The 21,829-nt window shown below is 52.7% G+C and overlaps 1 protein-coding gene across 5 annotated transcripts in view; it reads left to right on the top strand.

Annotated features, from left to right (window-relative positions):
- Positions 1 to 21,829, top strand: part of TNS3 (tensin 3) — a 235,501-nt gene that overhangs the window by 59,969 nt on the left and 153,703 nt on the right. For all 5 annotated transcript variants that reach the window (XM_060107511.1, XM_060107508.1, XM_060107513.1 and 2 more), the window contains one exon: positions 18,080 to 18,118. The gene's annotated coding sequence lies outside the window, so the exon portion shown is untranslated. The remainder of the gene's footprint in view (positions 1 to 18,079; positions 18,119 to 21,829) is intronic.

Raw genomic sequence — 21,829 nt, 5'->3', positions numbered from 1 at the left:
TTTAGTCGTCTCAAGATCAGGCCCTGCAGTGGAGCTTTGGGACATTTCTGCTGTCACTTGCGGTCTCACCGTGGAGAAGGCTTCCCCTTTCTGTCCAAGGCCAGGCATTCTTGCTCACACTTACCCCTGGGCAGGACTGATTTCTGACCTTGGTTATTTTAGGTCTGCTTTGCCCACAAATGGGCTCGTCTGTCCAGTGTGCTGTGTACTTTAAACCTAAGTGACTGTGTCAGAGCAGAGATTCCTGCATGCAGTGGAGGTGGGCAAGATGCCACCTTGGGGAATATTTCGGATTTCCCAGATGGTTTTCCCCCGTCTGCCTCCTGAGGGTTTGGATGCGCCCCCAGCCCCCGAGGGTCCCAGTTGCAGCAAGCCTTGGCCTGCGGAGCTTGTGCCTTATCACCCCGGTGGGGCAGACAGTGGGGAGAGCCACTGCCAGAGCCCTGCTTGTCCCGTGTCATGCTGCATGTGTGAGTGTGCCTCCTCCCGTGACACTCTGCCTGGCCTGGCCACTCTTGACCCGCAGCTGCAGACCGAGCCCTGCTGCTCTTGGCACTGTTTCTCAAAGGGGGCCCGGTGCCAGCTACTTAGGGGATTGAATTCTTTGGTTCAAAGAATATTCCAGAAGTCTTAACTATCACTGATTATGGCATTTCTAGCCACAGTAATTGGCAGTTTGCTAGGGATAGATAAGCTTTTATTCTTATTAGATCATGGTAGAGGGGGAAATGTATCCGTAGTCATTTTTTTTGGATAACGCAGCTTTGAATGGCAGGAGAGAATGCCACTAGCAATAACAAAGACTCTTCTTATTCCAAAACTATAATGCCATTGCTGCTGAGCAGACAAGGGCCATAAATTCTCAGCCGCCCCTGGAGATAAGCACGGGGTTGGGGGGTAGGGCAGCTCAGTCTCCCAGGAGCTGAGACGCAGCTCCCCCAGACGGCTGGGTCCTTGATCACCGCACGTCTGTGCCTAACTGTGCGCGCCCGGATTTCTTTGAGACTGAGAAAGCTTACGTGAAGCTTTGGTCAAAAACACAGGCTTTGGCCTAACGTCTGGCCCATCCATCCACTTACTGACTTGGGGATGGTATGGGCTGTGGGTCCCCTCTGCACTGGGAACACTGAAGGAGAGGGCACAGCACGATCCCCGGAGCATGTTCGTGTGCGTTTAACCCCACTGGCGTTGTCGTTGCCCTGCTGCTGCCGGGGCCACCATCAGAGGCTCCCAGCCAGGCCCAGGATGTCCTCTTGGTAGAGAAGGAGATGCGGAAGGAGAAAGCCATCCTGCAGAAAAGGGGCTGAGCCATGGACTGGGGGCTCAGGCAGGGGAACGGAGCCTTGAGCTAGGACCGAGGTCACTTTCTTCCTGGCCGTCGGGTAGTATGCCCCACCCCCAGGTGAGGCCATGCAGTCCCAGGGTACACGGAGGCAGAGACCTGGGCTTTCATCCTCCTTGTCTCTTGGAGCAAGTCCGGTTCCCCAGAGCCTCAGTTTCTTCATGCATAAAATGGGTGAATAACAACTTCTGCAATCCACCTGAAACAGCTTGCTTTTAGCTGTTAATTGTGGTCATAGTAATTATTTAAATTTTAAGGAAGCAGAATAATTTACGTATAATTACTGGGAAGTTTGGAATTCTAAGTATCTTGCTCCCTGGGAGGCTGTGCTTGTTCATGGGTGCCACGTGAGCTGTTCGGGCAGAGTGACTTGGTGTTTTTTCCTGGCCCCTGGTTGACTCCCTGGCAAGAGCAAAGAGGAAGTAGGAGAAAGAAAGCTGTTTCAGGAAGGCAGATGATGGTGCGGAGACACTTGGGGGATGGGGGTGCGGCGGAGCGGGTGTTTCTTGAGCTTTGGTGCACTGGCGAGAGCACCGTGCCTCCAGCACGGTTTCTGCAAATGTGAGGCCCCGCATAGGGGCTGAGCTGGCAGAACTGGAGTGCACACGTGGTGTGGAGCAGCCCTCTCTGCCCCGAGCTGCCTGCCGCCGGCTCAGAGACTGTCCTCGGACCCCCTGTGTCCCGTCCCTGGCCTGCACAGCACACAGCCCGGGGCCAGCTGTCCTCTTCTCTTTCCGAGCCTGCCTTGACGGGGCGCCTCGTTGGAGATAAAGACCAGGACTGCACGTGCGGCCACTTGGTTACTGGACAGGAGAGGATTCCCGGGCTCGGCTGGCTTCTTCGCCCGTCCCTCGCCGTGGCCACCATGCGGTAGCTCCGCGGCCCACTTCCACCTCGCGTAGAAGCAGAACTCTTGGTCCTGGGCCTACTGCTCCTCTCTCTGAAGGGAGACCCTGTGAGGCAGGGGACCCCTGGGGCCTCTCCTACCTTGGGACCCCTGCAGGCTCTGCTGTCGTCACCTCCTCTGCCATGCTGGCCCCTCGGCCCAGTGACCCCAGGTTCTGGCTGTGGCTGACGCAGGAGCCTCAGTGACCTTATCCGACAGGCTGGCTTCAGATGGCATCTCTGTGCCCTGGGAAAGACGAGGGCCATAGCCTGTGACTTCCTCGTAGACCACCCTAGACGTCTCTCCTGGGTGTCAACAGCTACCCACTGGCTTCATTCATGAGTTTTAACCATTAACTTACATGTCTGCTCATTAACCTTTGTCTTCAGACAGCTCTCTTCTCCAGATACAAAGGGCAACAGCTTCCCTTTTGGGGCCTGCTGTCCCAGGCTTTGTCGGCCAGCCCCTCCCTTCACTGGATGAGCAATCAGAGACCCTGGTGGTGAAATGACTTACCCACTGTCACCTGGCATCCAGGTGCCAGCGTTCAAGGGTGTTGGGCTTCCAAGTTCAGGTTTTTGCTGCCCCATGTATTTTCGCTCTTCGTGGATCAGCCGTGGAGCTCATGTGCGCCTGTGCACCTGGTGCGGCTGCTCTGATGCCTCCAGAGCCCCCCTTGGGAACTCCAGCCCCGTGGCCAGCTTCCCTGAGACACCCACGCGTAGGTATAGGCAAGGCTCCCCCTTGGCTCGGGGGTCGAGTCCTTCCCTGTCCCGCGTCTCCTTTCTCTGCCGTGAAGGATGCCCTGAGGATCCATGCCCCCTGCCTGCCCCCTCCCACACGGCTTTGCTCACCTCACATCCATGGCATCTTCGCAGTCCCCAGCCCTCCCCGGAGACACGGGCAGGAGCAGCTCCTGTCAGCCGTGCGGGGCCCGCGCTGACCGGGGTGCGTGGGCACGTCCAACGGCCTTGCCGCTGGAGCTCGGAGCGTCCCTGCACAGAGGAGGTGGAGAAGCCAGCCTGTCCGAGCGCTGAGCCCCCAGCCCCGGGGGTCCCGGCACTGCCCCATCTTCATGTCCAAATCCTACTGTGCCTCGGGGCCCCGAGGCCCTTGCTCCCCAGAAGCCCACCAGCCAGCCCCCACCTGGGCAAAGCGCCCCATCCTTCCCGGCTCCAGGGCCGCCTTCTCCCTGCCTGCTCGGTGCCTTCGGAGGCATTTGGGGAAGGAATGCGGGGGGGAGTCTGCCTTTACCTCCCCACAGGATGTTGGTGATGACCTTTCTTTCCTGGGACACAAATCGTTTCCTGGGAACAAATGACCTGAATTAATAAAAAGGAAGGAGTGAGAGTTTTCATAACACTCCTGGTGGGTCGAGCACAGAGCCTTGTGAGGGTCTGTGTGTTCATCACCCCAGGCCTCCACATACACAGGCAGCCTGAGAGTCTCATTTGAAGCACGATGGCTGATGGTAATCCAGCAGGGTGGTTTGGGGGTGACGTGAGGTCAGAGAGCTAAATATCTAGCCCGTGAGTGGCTTCTGACCTGTGCTCAGAAGGAACAGAAATCTGCTACGGTATTGAGAGATGATCAATAATGTGCTGAGCCTTTGCTTTTCCATCTTTGATCGTCACAGCCTCCCTTGGAGGGCATCGTGTCCTTTGCCCCAGCCTTACAGGTGACCCTGGGGCTTGAAAGAGTCACACCACCCGCCCGGGGATAGGACCTGAGAGCCGTGTCCTACGCGGGGCCCGAGCTGCAAACCCTGGCCCGGCCTCTCTGCCTTCTTCGTGAATGTTCACACTTCTCTTCCCTCCTCCCACCCCTTGCCCTAAGGGAAGAGGAGGTTAATTTTCAAACTGCCCAGTTCAACAAACGCTTCCTGATTTGCTGTGGGGTCAGGCCCTGGGCTGGGTGCCCTGATGTAGCTTGCTGGACTACAGGTCCATTTCGGCCTGCTGCTCGTCCAGGACCACCCAGGGAGGCCAGTCCTGGTAGAGGATTCCATTTATCCACCTATGGTAGACAGATGTGTGCCTGTGTTTTGATGCTTGGCTGTTGATTTTTGTTTGATTGTTTATTTTTTTATTTTTTTTTTGCGGTACGTGGGCCTCTCACTGTTGTGGCCTCTCCCGTTGCGGAGCGCAGGCTCCGGACGCGCAGGCTCCGGACGCGCAGGCTCAGCAGCCATGGCTCATGGGCCCAGCCGCTCCGCGGCATGTGGGATCTTCCCGGACCAGGGCACGAACCCATGTCCCCTGCATCGGCAGGCGGACTCTCAACCACTGTGCCACCAGGGAAGCCCTGATTGTTTTCTATTAATAGTAAAATAATAAAATCGAGGGGAAGGTATGAAGAATTTACATACTCTCACAGAACCCCTCTTACCATCAACCTCCACACAGGTGTGGTGCATTTGTTACAATTGATGAGCCCGTATCCAGGCGTTATTATTAACCAAAGTCCATTGTTTACTTTAGGGTTCACCCTTGGCGTTGTTCATTCTATGGATTTGAACAAATGTATAATGACACGTATCCATCACTACAGGATCACGTAGAATAGTTTCACTGCCCTGAAAATCCTCGGTGCTCCCGCTCTTCATCCCTCCTCCCCCACAACCCCAGCCACTGCTGATATTTTTACGGTCTCCGTAGTTTTGCCTTTTCCAGGATGTTATATACTTGGAAGCATACAGTGTGTAGCCTCTTCAGACTGGCTTCTTTCGCTTAGTGATATACATTTAAGTTTCCTTCATGTCTTTTCATGGCCTGATAACTTGTTTCTTTTTAGTGATGAGTAACATTCCATTGTCTGGATGGACCACGGTTTATTTATCCATTCAACCACGGAAGGACATCTTGGTTGCTTCCGTGTCTTGTATTTTTATTTTTGCCCGTTGTCACTGGGGTCAGAAGAGCCATTAAGCCCTGGTAAGTTCTGCACTTCTTCTGGGCGTTATTGTTTCTTTTCCCGGTAAGATCCCTTTCCTGATAGGCTGTCCTCACTGAGCTTTTTTTGACTCATTACAACTAGAAGAAAAGTCACCTTACCCATTTCACGCTGCTAAAGGTACATTCACGGCTGTGGTTCTTGTCCCACTGGAAACGGTTATTCAGAGGCCAGAGTTTGGGGAATGGCCCCCATGTGCCACTTCCTACCAGGGGGTTCTGGGTCTGCTTTTCAGTCAGCAAGCCATATGCAGCTGCTCTAGGAAAGTGCTATTTTATATAAACGTGGCAGTTTTCTCTGTATGGGAATTAATGTTTTTAAATCCCAGATAACCTGGGCCTGAACAGGGGCATTGATGGTGGGGTCTTTGGGCTTGAAGGTGGCTGGCAGGACGGAGCTGCTGTAATGTGGAGAAGCTCATCCCCTGAACAGCACTGGTCCAGGTGGTTCTGGAGCCTCCTTCTTTTCTTTTGGCACTTCTCTGCGCAGGGACCTTACCAGACCCTGACGGGCAGCACTGGATAGGCTGGCAGGCGCTGTGTTCATTTTACACGGGAGGAAACAAACAGAGGCCGCTGAAGCTGGCGGTGGCGTGTAGCCAGGTGACAGGACCGAGTGGCCGTGCAGTTGACAGTCTCACTCCATCACGACTGATTTGCTCTCTAGAGCAGCCTACGTTTAAGCTATATTTACGTAGGATTCACTAGCCCTTTCCCAAAAAAGCCCAGAAGGGAATTATAATCTTCTTCTGAAATTTATTTATTTGAAATAAATCACATAATTGAAAAATAGGCCCTTCTGTTCTCTCTAAATCGTCGCTTTTCATTCCGCATCATGTACTGGCTAACAAGGCAGCCTCCACACATACTTGACTGCACTCACCTGCTGCACATTTGACCTTTCGGCTGGTTACCGAATGGGCAGGGGTCCTCCATCCTGAGCAGGGCGCGGGAGGGCAGCAGGAGGAAGCCTGGGCCACTCTGGGTCCAAATGCACTTTGTTATTTAGACTAGGACGTCTGGGGTGCCCTGGGAACCTACTTTGGAGCCACACCCTTCTCACCCCAGGCCGACTCCCCTGGAGCCAAACCAGAGGTTGGGGGAGCCCCTGGGGCCAGTTGTCACAAATTCTTGGTTGGAGACATCATCTGTGAGGGGAGGGGCGCCTGAGCCTAGGCATTGCTCAAGTTTCCCAGAATACCTTTTGAAATCCTGGGAACAGGTGTTTTTGTGACGTCATTAGTGGCGGGGCTCCGTGCTCTGTGGGAGGACACTTGATGTTTGCTGAATCCTGCGATCGATCGTGGTGCTGGCACGCTGTGCAGGTTGCCCCTGCCTGCAGTCACACCTCTTCTCCAGGACCTGACTCAGATCCCAAAGGCAGCTGCAGCAGGGTTTTAGTTTTAATTAATAACACAATTACTGGAATAGGTGTATAATGTGTCAAGGTGACTTTTGAAGAGCTGCAGTCATTTAAATGTGTGTATTCGGGACGGTTCCTTCAAAAACAGTGCTTCCAAAAAAAATAATAATAAAAATAAAAACAAGCAAAAAAAACCCCAGCGCTTCCTGCACCGTCATCTTCGGCCAGTGCATCTTGTGGTCCTTTCTAGAGAGACCACTTGGGTGAGGCCCCCGTGACAAATTAAACATTGCCCTGCATCCCCCTCATCTGTAGGACTTGGGGGGACGGGAGGAGCGACAACGGTAACGTTTTGGAATATTTTTAGCACATTGATCCTAGTTAATTATTGGAGCCGCCTTGCAAAGGGGACTTAGTTACACAGGAGATGATCAGATGCACTCAAGCAAGCGCGCTCACTGAGGCCGGAGATGGGGGCGGGGACAGGCGCCTGCCAGCAGGGCATCAGGAGGGTGGTGCCATCTGACCCATGCAGCTGGGCTCTGATGACAGAGCAGGGGCACCCAGGACTGCAGGACCTGTCGATTCCAAGCAGACGTCACTCTTGTGACGCGAGTAACCAAGGTGTGTGTGTGTTTGTCCTGGGTCAGACAGCAGGGCGGGAGCCCGGCCGTGGAGGGTGCCTTGTGCAGCTTGGGACACCTCGCAGAGGAAGAGCTGTCCTGGGGCCAGGCTGCTGCGGGCACCTGTCACTCAAATAGAAACAAAATCAAGAAAAAGCACTCAGTGACTATTTCTCTCCCTCCTCTCTGAGTGTGAGTGACTGGATTTGCTGGTTCATGAAATTCTGTAATAGATGATTATTTCCCTGCACCTGCACTCTTTTGGGGAGGATAGAAGTAGAAAATGGAAATTTCCACACGTAGCTGTTGGAAGCAGCTCCGAAAGCCACGAGAGCCACAGGAGAAGGGGCCCTTGGACCTGGGTCTGTGTTCCGATGGCCCCGTGGTATCTCTGTGACCCTGGGTGTCTCCCTCTACAAATAGGAGTAAAGCAGCGTGTCCCGCCGGCCCCGGCCCACGCTCTAGATGCTGCAGCGTGTGCTCCATGCATTGGCAGACGGTCCTCACGGCGCCCTCCTTCCGTGCCCGTGCCCTCTGTTCTGGGGCCCAGCGTGCGGTCTCCAAAGGGGCAGGTTCCAGCAGGTTCCTGGAGGTTTCGGGGGTGCGCTCCAGCTCTGGCCGGCGACACGTCCCGCCCGGTAGAGGAGGTGCAAGCCAGCTCTTGTTCTCCAAGGTCACCTCTCTGCTGCCCTTTCCCTCTGTTGTCCCCAAGTACTACGTTCAGGCTGGGAGAGGTGACCGAACCCTGCACGATTTCATTGTCCCCTGTTCCCTGTGGGGAGGACACGCTGGTGGGCCTTGGGGACCTCTGCAGGCCTTGTGCTCAGGGCGCTGGCTTTGGACCCATTCCCACCATACCTCTGGACACCCTGTGCCTCATGGCCGTGCCATCGACCTGCTCCCTGCCTCTGAACATGTGTGTCTGTGGACAGCACCGACACCTGGGCGAGGGCCCCCGAGGACAGAGGGCCAGCACTGAGATCAGAACCCGGAATGCGGCTTGCCCACTTCTGGTGATGACCAGTGTGTGTTTGGGGGTGTTTCACATGGGTTTGTGTTGGCATCTTTCAGCCTCTCATTTGAAATTGCTTACAGTTGTACACGAGGAAGGACGTTTCTAATCAAGTTGCTGGTTTTATTTTTGTGTAGCTACTTCTGGAGGATAGGTTTCATATTTTAAAAAGACCCAGTTCTCCTTTCACATTTTTAGCAGCAGGATGGAAATAATCAACTAGACATTTGAGTCCCCAGCTTCACGTTTTAATTTGTAAAGGTAAACTCCAGTTGCACCCTGTGCTTTCTTTTTTTCTCCAGTAAAGCTATTTATTTTGAGCAGGGATTCAGGAAGTGCCTGCCTCCCATTTTCCTTCAAGTACAGAAGTAGCTCCGGGGATGCCCTCTGGTCACCTCTGGGTGCAGCCAGCACAGTTCATTTTAGTGTGTTTCTAGGCATTTTGACTCGGGCCTTCTCATGTGCCCTGTGTATCTCTGCACCTTTCAACTCCTGAGTCCCCCAGGAACTTCCGGAGCTGGCAGGCCTCCCTTCTGTTCTAACAGAGCTGAGCACTGGGCTCTGGGCTGTCGGCCTCCCCTTTCCCTGCTCAGACCATCTTTAGGATAAACTCACAATAGTTTCTTTTTGGAGGGTAGGAGGTAGACTGTCTTGAGTGCCTCGTACAGGCTATGAAGTTAGAAATTCTGATTCCAGAGTCTTTATCTAAAACCTTTTGTCCTTTTAGAGGTTTTCTCCTTTACTTTTTTTTTTTAAAGCATTTTAAAAAATATTAATTAATTTCTTTTTGGCTGCATTGGGTGTTCGTTGCTGTGTGCAGGCTTTCTCTAGTTGTGGCGAGTGGGGGCTACTCTTCATTGTGGTGCATGGGCTTCTCACTGTGGTGGCTTCTGTTGTTGAGGAGCACGGGCTCTAGGCATGCAGGCTTCAGTAGTTGCAGCACGTGGGCTCAGTAGTTGTGGCTTGCGGGCTCGAGAGCGCAGGCTCAGTAGTTGTGGCGCACAGGCTTAGTTGCTCCGCGGCATGTGTAATCTTCCCGGACCAGAGATCGAACCCGTGTCCCCTGCATTGTCAGGCGGATTCTTAACCACTGTGCCACCAGGGAAGTCCCTCCTTTACTTTTAATAAGTATTTTTCGGGGGAGTTGCCCGGCCGAAGGAGGCCTGTTGGAAGCTTCGTGGTGCCCAGCGAGGGTGGAGGGCCTGGCCCGGCGGACGAGGCAACAGGAAGGGACCCGTGGGCTTTTGAGGGAAGAACTGGCAGGTCGGATTGGCGTCTGCTTAGATGGGGACAGGGTTGCCGGCAGTTCTTAGGCTTTCTGTGTGGGATTCTGGGTGGAGAGTGACACCATTAGCAGGATTTGGTAAACGTGGATGGAGATTGAGCTTCATCAGGGTGAACTCCTGTGGGTTTAGTGGGACATATTGATGTGGACATTCAGAGTAAGCTAGCTGGCCCTATGCAGCCTAATGCTAAATTAAAAAATTTTTCTACTAAGATTTGAGGATAAGTTACGGGCTATTAAAATGTGTCATTTTTTTCCTTTTCTTGTCAGCCAAAGGGCAAGTGGCAAAAACCACACTATTCATTGTAGTGTTCTTAGACACTTTCAACAAAATATTTGGGGGGAAATTTCCTTGGTATCCCCCTTTGTGGCATGTACTATTTCCATCCTTTAAAAACTGTTGTTTCTGTTTGTGCCTTTTCTTCCTTTCCTCTTTGTGACAAGAAGGAGGGTGTTAAAAAGTCATGGGGGTGGTGTCATTATCATTTCTAAGCTCTTCTCTTAAAAAAAGCAAAAGCACACACTGTATTTGTCCTGAATTTTTGGTGCAGCTCCTGGCTCTGTTTCTCCTGGCTCCGCCCACCTTGTACCACACAGAGTTGCTTTTATTTAGGCTGGTCTGGTTGACCTGTTCAAGCCTGGGGGAGGGGGTCCTTATTCCAGTATTGCTGTTTGCAAAGATGTCCCAGCCATGCAGGTGCCCCTGTAAAGTGAGAGAGAAGGCAGGAGCTTGGTGCCTGGTGCTGGGAAGAGGGGGGAAGGGAGGAGCCTGCTGGGGGCATAAGGGAGGGGGAGGGGGAGAGGAGGGGCTTGGTGGGGGGAGAGGGAAGGGGTGGGGCTTGCTGGGGGTGGGGAGAGGGGCTTGCTGGGGGTGGGGAGAGGGGCTTGCTGGGGGTGGGGAGAGGGGCTTGCTGGGGGTGGGGAGAGGGGAGGGGAGGGGCTTGCTGGGGGTGGGGAGAGGGGAGGGGAGGGGCTTGGTGGGAAGAGAGGGGAGGAGAGGTCTTGATGGGCCGAGGGGCTTGGTGTGGAGCAGGCCCATCTATCTTATCTGTGGGTCTCCTGAAGAAGGAACCTCTGGTCTGGCCTTGAAGTAGGGGCGTGGCTAGGTAGGAAGGGAGAGGTGGGCCTTCTCAGCAGAGGAGCCAGCCTGAGACGCCTCAGGGGGTGAGATGACCTTGGGCCTGTGTCGATGGAGAAGGGGAGGTGAGGGCGGAGTGGAGTGGCAGTGCGGGGTCCCATGCCATGCTGGGTCCGTGAGCTCCAGGGAGGCTGGGCTACTGTGTGCAGCCTGCCCGCTGCGGGCAGTGATTTTCTTTCTCTCTCTTCAGCACCCCAACCCCGGGATGGGGGGAACAGGCAGGACCAATAGGCTTAATTGCATTGGTGGGGCGGTGTGTTCTCATGGGGATTAGACAGGTTAAATTGGGCTTTAACGCACAGTGGGAGAACAGTTTCCTGAGGAATGTGAACCTAATTAGGGATTCCAGGGTCACGCCTGATAAAGTTAAGGAAAAGTGCTGGAAGGAAGCAAGTAAGTTAATAAAGCCTTGAAGGTGGGCATTTTGGGAGCCATCCCTTTGCATGGATTCTGTTGTTCTTTGGAGGTTTGTGTTGGACCTCTAGCTGGAGCTCCCCTACCCCAGATGCTCCGAGACCCCAGAGGAGCATTTACAGGCCACCTGCCCACATCTGCCTGGAGGACCTTGTGAGAATGGCCTGTGTGGCCCTCTCAGGCCTTTGATGGTGGATGCTACGGGCTGAATGTGTGCTCAACCCCCAAATGCATAGGTAGGAGCACCAACCCCCAGAATGAGATCGTATGGATGGGCCCTAACCGTATACAACTGGTGTTCTTACAAGAAGAGATCACACAGGGGCTTCCCTGGTGGTGCGGTGGTTAAGAATCCGCCTGCCAATGCAGGGGACACGGGTTCGAGCTTTGGTCCGGGAAGTTCCCACATGCTGCGGAGCAACTGAGCCTGCGCTCTGGAGGCTGCGAGCCACATTTACTGAAGCCCGAGCGCCTGGAGCCCGTGCTCCACAGCAAGAGAAGCCACCGCAATGAGAAGCCCATGCACCGCAACGAAGAGTAGCCCCCACTCGCGGCAACTAGAGAAAGCCCGCACGCAGCAAAGAAGACCCAACGCAGCCAACAGTAAAAAATAAATAAATAAGTACATAAATTTATTAAAAAAAAGAAGAGATCACACAGAGGGGAGACCAGGTGAGGAGAAAAGGTGGCTTCTACACGCCAAAGAGAGAGGAATCTGGAGAAGCCAGCCCTGCCAACACCTTGGTTTCCGACCTCCAGCCTCCGGAACTGTGAGGAAATACATTTCTGTTAAGCTGCCCAGGCTGTGGTATTAGTTACGGCATCCTGAGCCCACTAAGACAGCTGATATTTAAGCAGACGTGCTGTCTCTCATAATGTGAGCACTAGGGCAGAGGGGGGCTTTCCTCTTCTCATTATTCTAACCCTCTATTTATAATAAACGGGGGAATAGAAATAATTGAACTTTTATCTTTAATCATCTGTGATGGGCACATAAAACACCTTGCTACTTTATTGATCAGTATCATAAAATGCAAGAAGTAAAAGCCGTACATGATACAAGATAAAGGTGATGATAAAGTTTCTGTCCCTTGAGGAAAGGCCCCACCCTCCTCCCAGCAGGCTGCTGCTCTGTGCAGAGATGAGGGAAGTGTCACCCTCCCCCCATTAGTGTGACATCCCCGTGGCCAGTGTGTCTGTACCCGTTCCTCCAGCTCCTGGCTCAGAGCCCGAGATGGAGAAGATGGCCTGTGACTTAACAGGCTGATGTGGGAAAGAAAGTGCTTCCGTCTTGATCTCCCTGTGAGTTTCCTTTGTAAAGAATCACCTTTGCAAAGGTAAAACAGAGGTAAACTTTACTGCAGATTTTGCACAGTCTATGCTAGAATTCAAATTACTGTGCTGAAGTGATTTTATTTAATGATGCAAGGTGTGCACAGAGCGATGCCTTTATACTTGTAGCTCAGTAGACTGCCGGGCGTCCCACCTGCAAACGAGTCGGCTCACCCTGTCTTCTCCCTGTTTGCTCATTTTGCACTTGCATGATGGAGGATCATTTTGCCTTTGCACATGTGTGCAGTTACTGAACGCACTTTGATAACTATTGGCTGCTGCTGTTGAGCTTGTCCACCCTTCCAAGATCCTGGCGTGAATCAGATCTGCTCAGGCCGGCTTGATGCCAGACTTGAGGGATTCAGCTGTGGGCAGAGTTAAGTAAATGGCAGGAGAGGCCAAGCCGGGGACTTGTGTGGTAGTGGCTGAACATGTGGTACGTGCCACATGCTCTAGGGCATTGATGTCTGGGCTTCTGTGGAGCTCATTCACAGGACTCAGTGCAATTGGGGTTCCTGATGGTTCAAGAGGTTGTACTCTGATTTATCTCTACTCTGTGCACACGGTGACAGGCAGGGCACCAGTGATGCATGCGTGTTTTTGGAGGAGCTGGTGAGAAAATGTCACTCTTTATATGGCTTTGTCCATAGTAAAATTTAATAAGAAGCAATGACAACAAAGCTGAGCTCATTGTTTCGTGGTACTCACGAGAAGGGAAGCGAATCTCCGTAAGGCACGCGGAGACCTGAGCTGTAGTCTCTCTCCAGGATTAATCTCCAGAAGCAAGTAGAGGTGCCCCCGCGGGCTGTCAGAGGCGGCCTCACCCGCTCCGGAGAAAGAGCCTCGCAGCAGACAAAGCACCATGGTTCCCCCCGGGAAGTGAAGTGCAGGGCTGGGCTTTTGTAGTGTGTACACACACGCATGCTCACACACTCAGTTCCACAGACACACGGTCACGTAGACACACACACAACGCTCACACTCACCTTCTACCCTCCCTCCCCCTCACACGCACTCACCCACACTTCCATCCCCCAGGGGCACAGTCACTTCTGGTGCAGGGCCCCCTCATCCCTCCTCTGTCCTGCTCACCTGTCCACCTGCTGGCTTCGGGACAGGTTGCTGATACCAGCAGGCCGCAGGCGCCACGTCGCCAGGTGCGCTGGGCACAGCCCTGTTTGTTTGTGGTTGCCCTTGGTAATGGTGACTCGGCCCTACCTGGAGCCGAGACAGGCCAGGCCTCCGGGGCCTCCTCTGGGGCTACCTTAGTCACTAGTGGGCACTGGCTCTGCCTCCTGCCCTGTCCCTCCCACATCCTGTGTCCCCCCCCACCACCAGCTCCCGGGCTCCTTCCGGTGAGAAAGGGGATCCGTTTGTATCAGGAGAGGAATGTGGAGTTTGACCTCTGTGGCCGCCCGTGTCTCCTCCCTGGAAGGAAGGATCCGTGGCCCGGCCTCTTTGGGACTCAGCGCCCCGGGGCACTGACGGGACGTTCACCAGCTACCCGGGTTGTGCGGGCCCGGGAGAAGGACCTGCGGGTGCCCTGGCCCAGTTGTGACTGAGCTGCAGGCATCCCCGGGGGGTTGCCCTGCCGGAGGTGAGAACGCAGCCCTGTTCTCGTCCCGCTGCCGCTGGCTCAGGACACCTCACAGAGCAGGCAAGGGGCTCGGCGAGGGGGGGCACTGCCAGATCCCTCTGAAAAAACGCGCTGGCCATGCCCTCAGGGAGTTGTGGGCCTGCTCGGTTTTCAGCTCCATCAGTGAGCTGGGACTGGCCCTGCAGAGGCCGAATGCTAAGGCCGCACCAGCTCCTTCCTGCTGAGGATGACCAAGGCCACCCACAAGTGACCCAGAGCCACTGTCTTTCCTTTTGTCAAATGAAAATAACAGAAGACCCAGACGGCCCTGTGAGGGGTGCGATCAGAGGACGCCCTGGAGATGGGGAGAGAAAGCAGGTGAGCCTGCACCGCCGTCACTGACCCGACCTGCACCCGGGACAGCAGCCCTCGGCATGGTTACCTGGTGGCTCCATCCCGAGGACGTGCAGCTCCCGAGGGGGAAAAAGGGCAGGGTCTGCAGATCCGAGGGGCGGTGGAGAGCCTGCAGCCACGTGGGCTCCAGCACTGGCTGTCACCCCTCCGGAGAAGCCGGGCGCTTCTGTCTCTCTGGTCAGGCTGCACAGTGCCCCCATTCCCTGATGCTGAGCTGGGTGGTCCACGTGAGAACATGCTGTGTCCTGACTGTGATTGCTCCATGGTTCTGCCAGACCGTGGTCAGCTGCCTCCCTCTTTCTTATTGGAAGGGAGGAAATAGGAAATGTACGTGAAGAATCTCATCTGTTTTCATGTAGTTCCCATCCTGGGATTTTGGGTTGAAGGGACACGTGTCAGTGTGTCCACTTGATGATGACCTTTACAAAAGTGGGTGTTTGCAGTTCTTGATGTAAACATTAGTTTTCTCTGTACGGACGGGTTTCTCCTCCCCCACCCCGCCCCCCACCATTCCTTTTTCTCTGAGTTGGTACTTCTTTCTTTCTTTTTTTTTTTACATCTTTATTGGAGTATAATTGCTTTACAATGGTGTGTTAGTTTCTGCTTTATAACAAAGTGAATCAGCTACACATATACATATATCCCCATATCTCCTCCCTCTTGCGTCTCCCTCCCACCCTCCCTATCCCACCCCTCCAGGCGGTCACAAAGCACCAAGCTGATCTCCCTGTGCTATGTGGCTGCTTCCCACTAGCTATCTACCTTACGTTTGGTAGTGTATATATGTCCATGCCACTCTCTCGCTTTGTCACAGCTTACCCTCCCCCTCCCCATATCCTCAAGTCCATTCTCTAGTAGGTCTGTGTCTTTATTCCTGTCTTACCCCTAGGTTCTTCATGACCTTTTTTTTTTTCTTAAATTCCATATATATGTGTTACCATTGTCTGCATTTCACAGCAGTGTATGTAAAAACAGACAGTAGGGCTTGTAATCGATTCCCTGGACGAGAGGCTCTTTTCTGGCAGGAATGCAGAGAGTTGCTGCTTGACGTTTGCTCCCCTGAACTGGGGAGCCCGCTCACCGCACCCCACGCCACAGCTCACTTCCTAATGAAGAGTACAGTTTATGCAGTTTGTGTTAGGCAGTGTCTCCTTCCTGAGGACTTGTCCGTTTTTTTACTAATGTATTGCCGTGAAGGACAGCAAGTGCCTGGCAAGAGAAGGCACTCAGTGTAAATGAGAAGCTTGGGGTGCGGATTGCACAGCTCTTAGTGATGTCAGCCATAGATGGGGCTTACTGTGGTGGTCCCGGGAGGTGGGATTGGGAGAGCCCCCGAGCACAGAGCTCTCTCTTGTTTTCTGGAGGACATCCTGGGGCCACGCCAGGTGGTCAGTGTCATTGCACTTCATGTGGCTCTAGGGGACATGGGAGGTGCAGGACACGCCTGGCTTCTGGACTGGCTTCCTAGTGGTTGCTGTTTTTAAAACTCAAGTTTCTGATACTGCATAGGGCTTTTGCTTTTGTTCTCTTAACAAGCACATCTTCCAGACAATGAATGAAAAATAATTAATGGACTTTATTTTTTAGGCCAGTATTAGATTGACAGAAAAATTAGACAAGTAGTATAGAGAGTTAACCTATACCCATTTCCCTCCCTCATAATTTCCCCTATTATTAATATGTTGCATTAGTGTGGTGCATTTGTTGTACTTGATGAGCCAATATTGATACATTATTAACCAAAGTCCGTAATTTACATGGTGCTGTACATTCTAGGATTTGCACAAATGTATAGTGACACACACCCACCATTACAGCACCACAAAGAACAGTTTTTCTGCCCTAAAGCTTCTCCGTGCTTCACTGTCTCATCCCTCTCCAAATCCCTGGCATCCACTGACCTTTTTAGTGTCCCCATAGTTTGCCTTTTCCAGAATGTCACAAAGTTGGAATCATACAGTATGCTGCCTTTTCAGATTGGCTTCTTTCATTTCGCAAATAGGTAATTAAGGTTCTCCCATATCTTTTCATGGCCTGACAGCTCACTTCCTTCTATCGCTGGATTAGTATTCCGTTGCGTGGAATACAGATAATGATTTGTCAAAGGCAGGAGCTCTGGTGGCTTGCACATTTCTCACCAGTGTGTCAAGCGTTTAGTGAAGCACCAGGACACAAGCCTGCACCAGGTGAGGACTGTACATAGGATAAAATGAATCACCGAGCTCCATAACCACAGGGGCCCCTTGTCTGACTGCCAGCACCGTCCTATGTGCATCTGTGTGTAGCTTCCTCTATGTCCAGAGACTGTTCCTGCTTCCTAAGAATTCTCATCGTAAAGTGAAGCAACTCTTAGCTCAGCGATTCTGGACAGTGAGAGCTGCTGCTAAGTGTATGCTAGGTAGGGGGGAAGAAGATGGGGTGCCAGGAGAGAGGGCCCCTGTCCCAGACGAGAACATGAGTCAGAATCCTGGTGGAGTAATAATATGACCCAGACAAATGAATGAGTGTGTATCATGTTCCTTAAGGAACTTTGTGAGATAAGCTGGAGAACTATAAATAGTTGCCATGGCAAGGACCAAGGTTGCACTGCTGCCCACCCCAACCCACAAGGACAATTAGTCAGATCCCGTGGATTTCTCCTGCCATTACACATTTTTAGAAAACTCTTTGAGGATGGGGCTACACGTGGTCCGGAGGGAGGAGAGCCAGGACACAGCTATGGGGAGCTGAAACCTGCTTGCAGGTGCCAGGATCTTGGCCTTCCAGAACTGCAGGAAGCAAGTCTGATTCCCTCACCTGCTGGCAGCCCTTTCTGCTCAGGGAGGGCCCCGTGTTCCCAGGAGGAGAAGCTGCCCTGTGTCAGGCCCCCTGTTCTCAGCACCACAAGCTCTTACAACTTCCAGTTCTCCGATGGGGAAACCAAGGCCCAGAGCGATTAGAGCCCAGGGGCCCATGGCCAGGAAGTGGTGGAGCAGAAGTCCCACCCAAGACAGACTCCAGAGCTGGGGTCTTTATCTCCACTGGGTCTGTCGTCCCGGGTGCCTGTAACTGTGTTTCTTCTGACGTGATTGCAGCTGTGGCCTCATCACATTGGCCTGTGTGTCTTTCTTAATGTGCTCACATCTGCAGGGGCCCGGGGTGGAGTCCAAGGGACTCCTTCCCACTGTCTCATGCACTAAGCTCCAGCCTAGAGTGAAATGTCCACATTTAGACTCTGGTTTTGGTTCCGCTTGTGAAAATAGTTCTAGAAAAGGCAATCTGTTTTGTAGAGAACGCGAGCCCTGAGCGTGTTTGTGAGGTCCTGGGGCAGCTGGAAGACCCCCAGGCAGAGCCCCCAGCTCCCTCTCCTGGCCACCCCCGTTCCCCCTGCTGCCTGGTGAGGAGGGGCTCGCCCTAGTCAGAAGTTCCTAGCCTGGGAGTCTGCTAGGTCTTCCAAATTAAAGATGAAGTCCTGTATTTATGAGCGATGGACATTTCTCTTGGGGACGGGCTCCATGGTTTTCATGACATTCTCTGAAAAGGATGCGGACTTTACAAAAGTGAACAAAAATCTGGACTCTGTAAACGCTAGGTCTTTTTTGTCTTCAGATGCGAAGTAAACACTAGGTCTTTTTTGTCTTGAGATGTGAAACTGTGTGAATGTGGTCATAGGTAGTTTCAGGTTTGGGAGCCTCGCTTGATCATGATGCTGAGTTTTTTTCTTGAGAGAACCCACCTGTTTATCGTATTTCTTCTTCCTTTAGGTGGTGAGTCCCCACTGTGCTCAAGTCCACCTGGAACAGGTAAGTCCTTGGCATTTCCTTGGGGCCCTTCCTGCCGTGCCCTCTCTGGGGAGTCTCCCAACCCCTCTAGGATCCTCTCCCTCTGTTTGAGCTGTAGCTTTTGTTCACAGAGCTCTGTAGGGACCCTGGACCACCTTGCAGTAGCTGTTTGCACGCTTTCCTTAAGATGAGTGAAACATGCACTCTGTAAGAACTACCTTTCCGATCAGTGATAATTACTTCAGAGATTCATTTCCCTGAGCCCGAGTTTCCCCTGCTGTAATGCAAAGATGCACCATGTCCATTTTCTTAGTGATAGAGATGTGGGCAAAGCACTTGTGTCCAGGGTGTCTGTGTGGAGGGCACGATGCAGTGGCTTTGGAGCAGGAGGCTCTGACCGATGCCAGCTTTCTATCAGATTGAAGGTAAACTCAGTGATAACACTTTGACTTTGGCAGATCTTTATTGTTGTCTGCTTTTTAAATGGATATGTTCTTTGAATGTCCTTGTGCCTCTGGGTGTTTTCTTTGCCCCCCACCTCCTTACCCCCTTGGAGGGGGTTAAGCCTGGTGTTAATGACTTAGTAACAGCTTGTAGGACACCTGGCTCAGTGACCTTTCAGGACAACAGGATGCCGACAACCCTCTTATTGCAAATTGGAAGTGACTCACTGTGCGGGGAGTGTGTGCCTTTCCCAGCCTCACCTGAGAGGAGAGGAGACAGGTGTGCCCCGGCGCCTTCTCCAGGATATCTACTAGGTGCGTTCTCTGTGCTTCCCAGGCTGGACGCGGCACCTTGCCCTTGGCCCCGGTTTCGCCATATCCAGAATCCAAAGTCCTGGTGGGGATTTTGCCCACCTTCCTGCTTCCTGTGCCTCTGATGGCACAGGTGCCCTGCACCTGATGAAGCTATGCTCTGTGAGAGTCTTTGCCAGGCAAGGCACCTCTGTGACCACCTGGGGTGTTTGGGACACAGGAATCAAGGAATCTTCATGTGGTTGTGATGCTCTGAACCCTTGGCTGTTTGCCCTGATGCTCGTTTTTCTAGGCCTTTTCTGGTAGCAGATCCTCTGTTTATTGCGATGGCTTAAAAAGTGGGTGTGAAGTTCGACTAAAGATGGCAGGCAGTGGGGCTGAGAAAAAGGTCTGGAAGGTTAACTGAGCGGATGAAACGTGCAGACAGGCTCCGAGATTCCTGGAAGCCAGTGTAAAAAGGAAACCACGTTATTGGCATGTGCCTTATCAGCAAGGAGGGAAGAGGTAAATCAGTGGAGAAAGGGCCATGTGGGAAGTTATGCAGGGTGTTGACTGCGTCTGGGAAAGGTGCTGAACCACAGCTGCACAGAAATGCTCCAGCCTGTGCCCAGATCGAGATGAATTATTGTTTTAGAGGGACAAGCTTTGAAGGGGAGCTTATCAAACCCACTGGCATTATGTGGCTGTACCCATTGGCATGGCATTTAGAAATAGACAAGGGTACCCAATACTTTATTGCCTGTTTGGGTCATACTTGTGGGACTTCCACGGAACGTGGTCTACTGGGCTGTACAGTGGATGCATCACTGTTTTTCTAGGTAACCATGATCATTAGTGATGGGAGAGGTGGTCAGGCTCTTCAAGACTGAGTCATGTGTATGTTCTAGATGTTTTTATAGATCTACAGGCATGTTCACATGCACGTATAGCATAGAATATAGCAGTGATTATGTGGGGCTAGAGTTAGGTCGGGGTCCCACGCAGGCTGTGACAACAAGAGAGCCGAGTGACCTTGAACTGAGCCCTCTTGCTTCTGGGCTCCACTTCCCTCTTCTGTACAGTGGGGATACTACCCCCTTCCTCACAGCTCGCTGATAAGGATGGGATGAAATAACGTGTGAAGATTCTTAACTACGGCTCTGGCACAAGGAAAGTACACAGTGAGCGGGGAAAAGCCTTATTTGTTGTTCGGTGAATTCAAGAGGGCGATAACGGGTCTCAGTTCCCGCAGCCTTTGCTGTTTGTGTTTTTTCTTTTCTTTTTTTTGCAGTACGCGGGCCTCTCACTGCTGTGGCCTCTCCCGTTGCGGAGCACAGGCTCCGGACGCGCAGGCTCAGCGGCCATGGCTCACGGGCCCAGCCGCTCCGCGGCACGTGGCATCTTCCCGGACCGGGGCACGAACCCGTGTCCCCTGCATCGGCAGGCGGACTCTCAACCACTGCGCCACCAGGGAAGCCCTTGTGTTTTGTTTTTGATCGTTGTTCCCTTGCCATCTGCTGGGGGAGAACCAGTTTGATCGGTTCCAGAGAGTGCCCTCTGCTGCGGGAGGGTGATGGCACCTTGACAGGCACTTCTAAGACCTTGATTCTTGTCATGCCTCCTTTGGAGGCTTAGAGGAGCTCAGTAAGCCCATGGAGAAGAGCCTGTGGTCAGGAGGTAGGTGGCGTGAGAGCCTCCAGCTGGTAGTCGGTGGATTGATTGCAGGATCTTTCCACAACACAGGCTTCCCGGAGCTCTGAACTTGGCCTGACAGCTTTTTATTGATGTCGGGGCAGTGCTGTTTGTTTTTCCATCTTATCTTTGCCTTTCCAGTGCTACCCAAGGGAGTGGATTCATATCAGGGCACCAACGGAAACTCTTTCCCAGGTGCCAGTGCAGCTTTCTCTGGGACACTGTGAGTCCACGTGTATGAGTCGCACCCATGGGCAGCACACAGCCACCTCCCCAGAGCATCCAGCCCTACGGAAGCCCCGCGCTGCTTTGCGTCTGAGAGGTGCATTCTCTTCAGAGCAGCCGCCGTCCTTGAAAGAGGCCATGTCTCTGCCTTTCGGCCTTTCGGGGCCACGTGCAGGAAGCGGTCGGAGCAGTGCTGGCCTCCGCTGAGGACGCAGGCCCTCACCTGGCGGCTGGCACGCACACACCCATTGTTTTGCCGGGCCATTGTGGTCTCTCCCACTGGAGAAGAGGTTGTATAAGAATAGCTTCTGAAATTTGAGTCGGCTGTTTACTGAACTCAGATGGCTTTATTTCTCCTTGTTTAATTAAAGTGAAGGCAATGGGTGGTTTCTGTCAGAGGTGACCTTAGGAATCAGATTACACTGTCTGAGGCTGGAGTTTCCAACCTGGGTTCTGAAAGCTACACCTTTGTATTGACGTGTATGTATGCGTGTGCAAGTGCGTGTGTGTATGTGTGTGTGTTGGGACTTTGTTCAATATCGTTTGCTTAAACTCAGAAAGTCAGAGGAAGTGGTGATGAACGATGAGGTTAGCACGAAGGCGGCGTGACTGTTTAGGACACATGCCCATGAGCATGTCCTGTCAGTGTCGCATTTCCCACCAGTGGCTGCATGACAGCTTCTCTCAAAAGCATTGAATTATTTCAGAAAGAATGCCTACCAAATTGGATAATTGGAAGTTTGAGATAGAGGGAAAGGAATCTACTCGGATGATATTCCCTTTATTTTATTGCAGTTTGGTAACCGCTACACATTTCAAGGTTTCTATCTGTCAGATATTGATTTGTAAAGAAGCGTTACCGCAGCTCATGGAACCTTGGTCCCTCCTGCTGGCTCCTTTCCACAGCAGGCTCTCTGTACGAATTTCATGTCCTCGTCTGTAAGTGCAGGTATTCGATTGGATGCTGGTTTTTCCTGCTTATAGGTTGTTTGCTGCCCAACAGTAAACCTTCAGAAGCATAGACATGGATCTGCTTACCACAGCAGAGTCTTATAGCTGAGTGATGATGGATGCTGTTTTC

This window comes from Mesoplodon densirostris, chromosome 9 (assembly GCF_025265405.1).
Source record: "Mesoplodon densirostris isolate mMesDen1 chromosome 9, mMesDen1 primary haplotype, whole genome shotgun sequence".
NCBI classification, from domain to species: domain Eukaryota; kingdom Metazoa; phylum Chordata; class Mammalia; order Artiodactyla; family Ziphiidae; genus Mesoplodon; species Mesoplodon densirostris.
The sequence above is the reverse complement of the archived record's forward strand: the minus strand, read 5'-3'. Positions and strand labels throughout refer to the sequence as shown.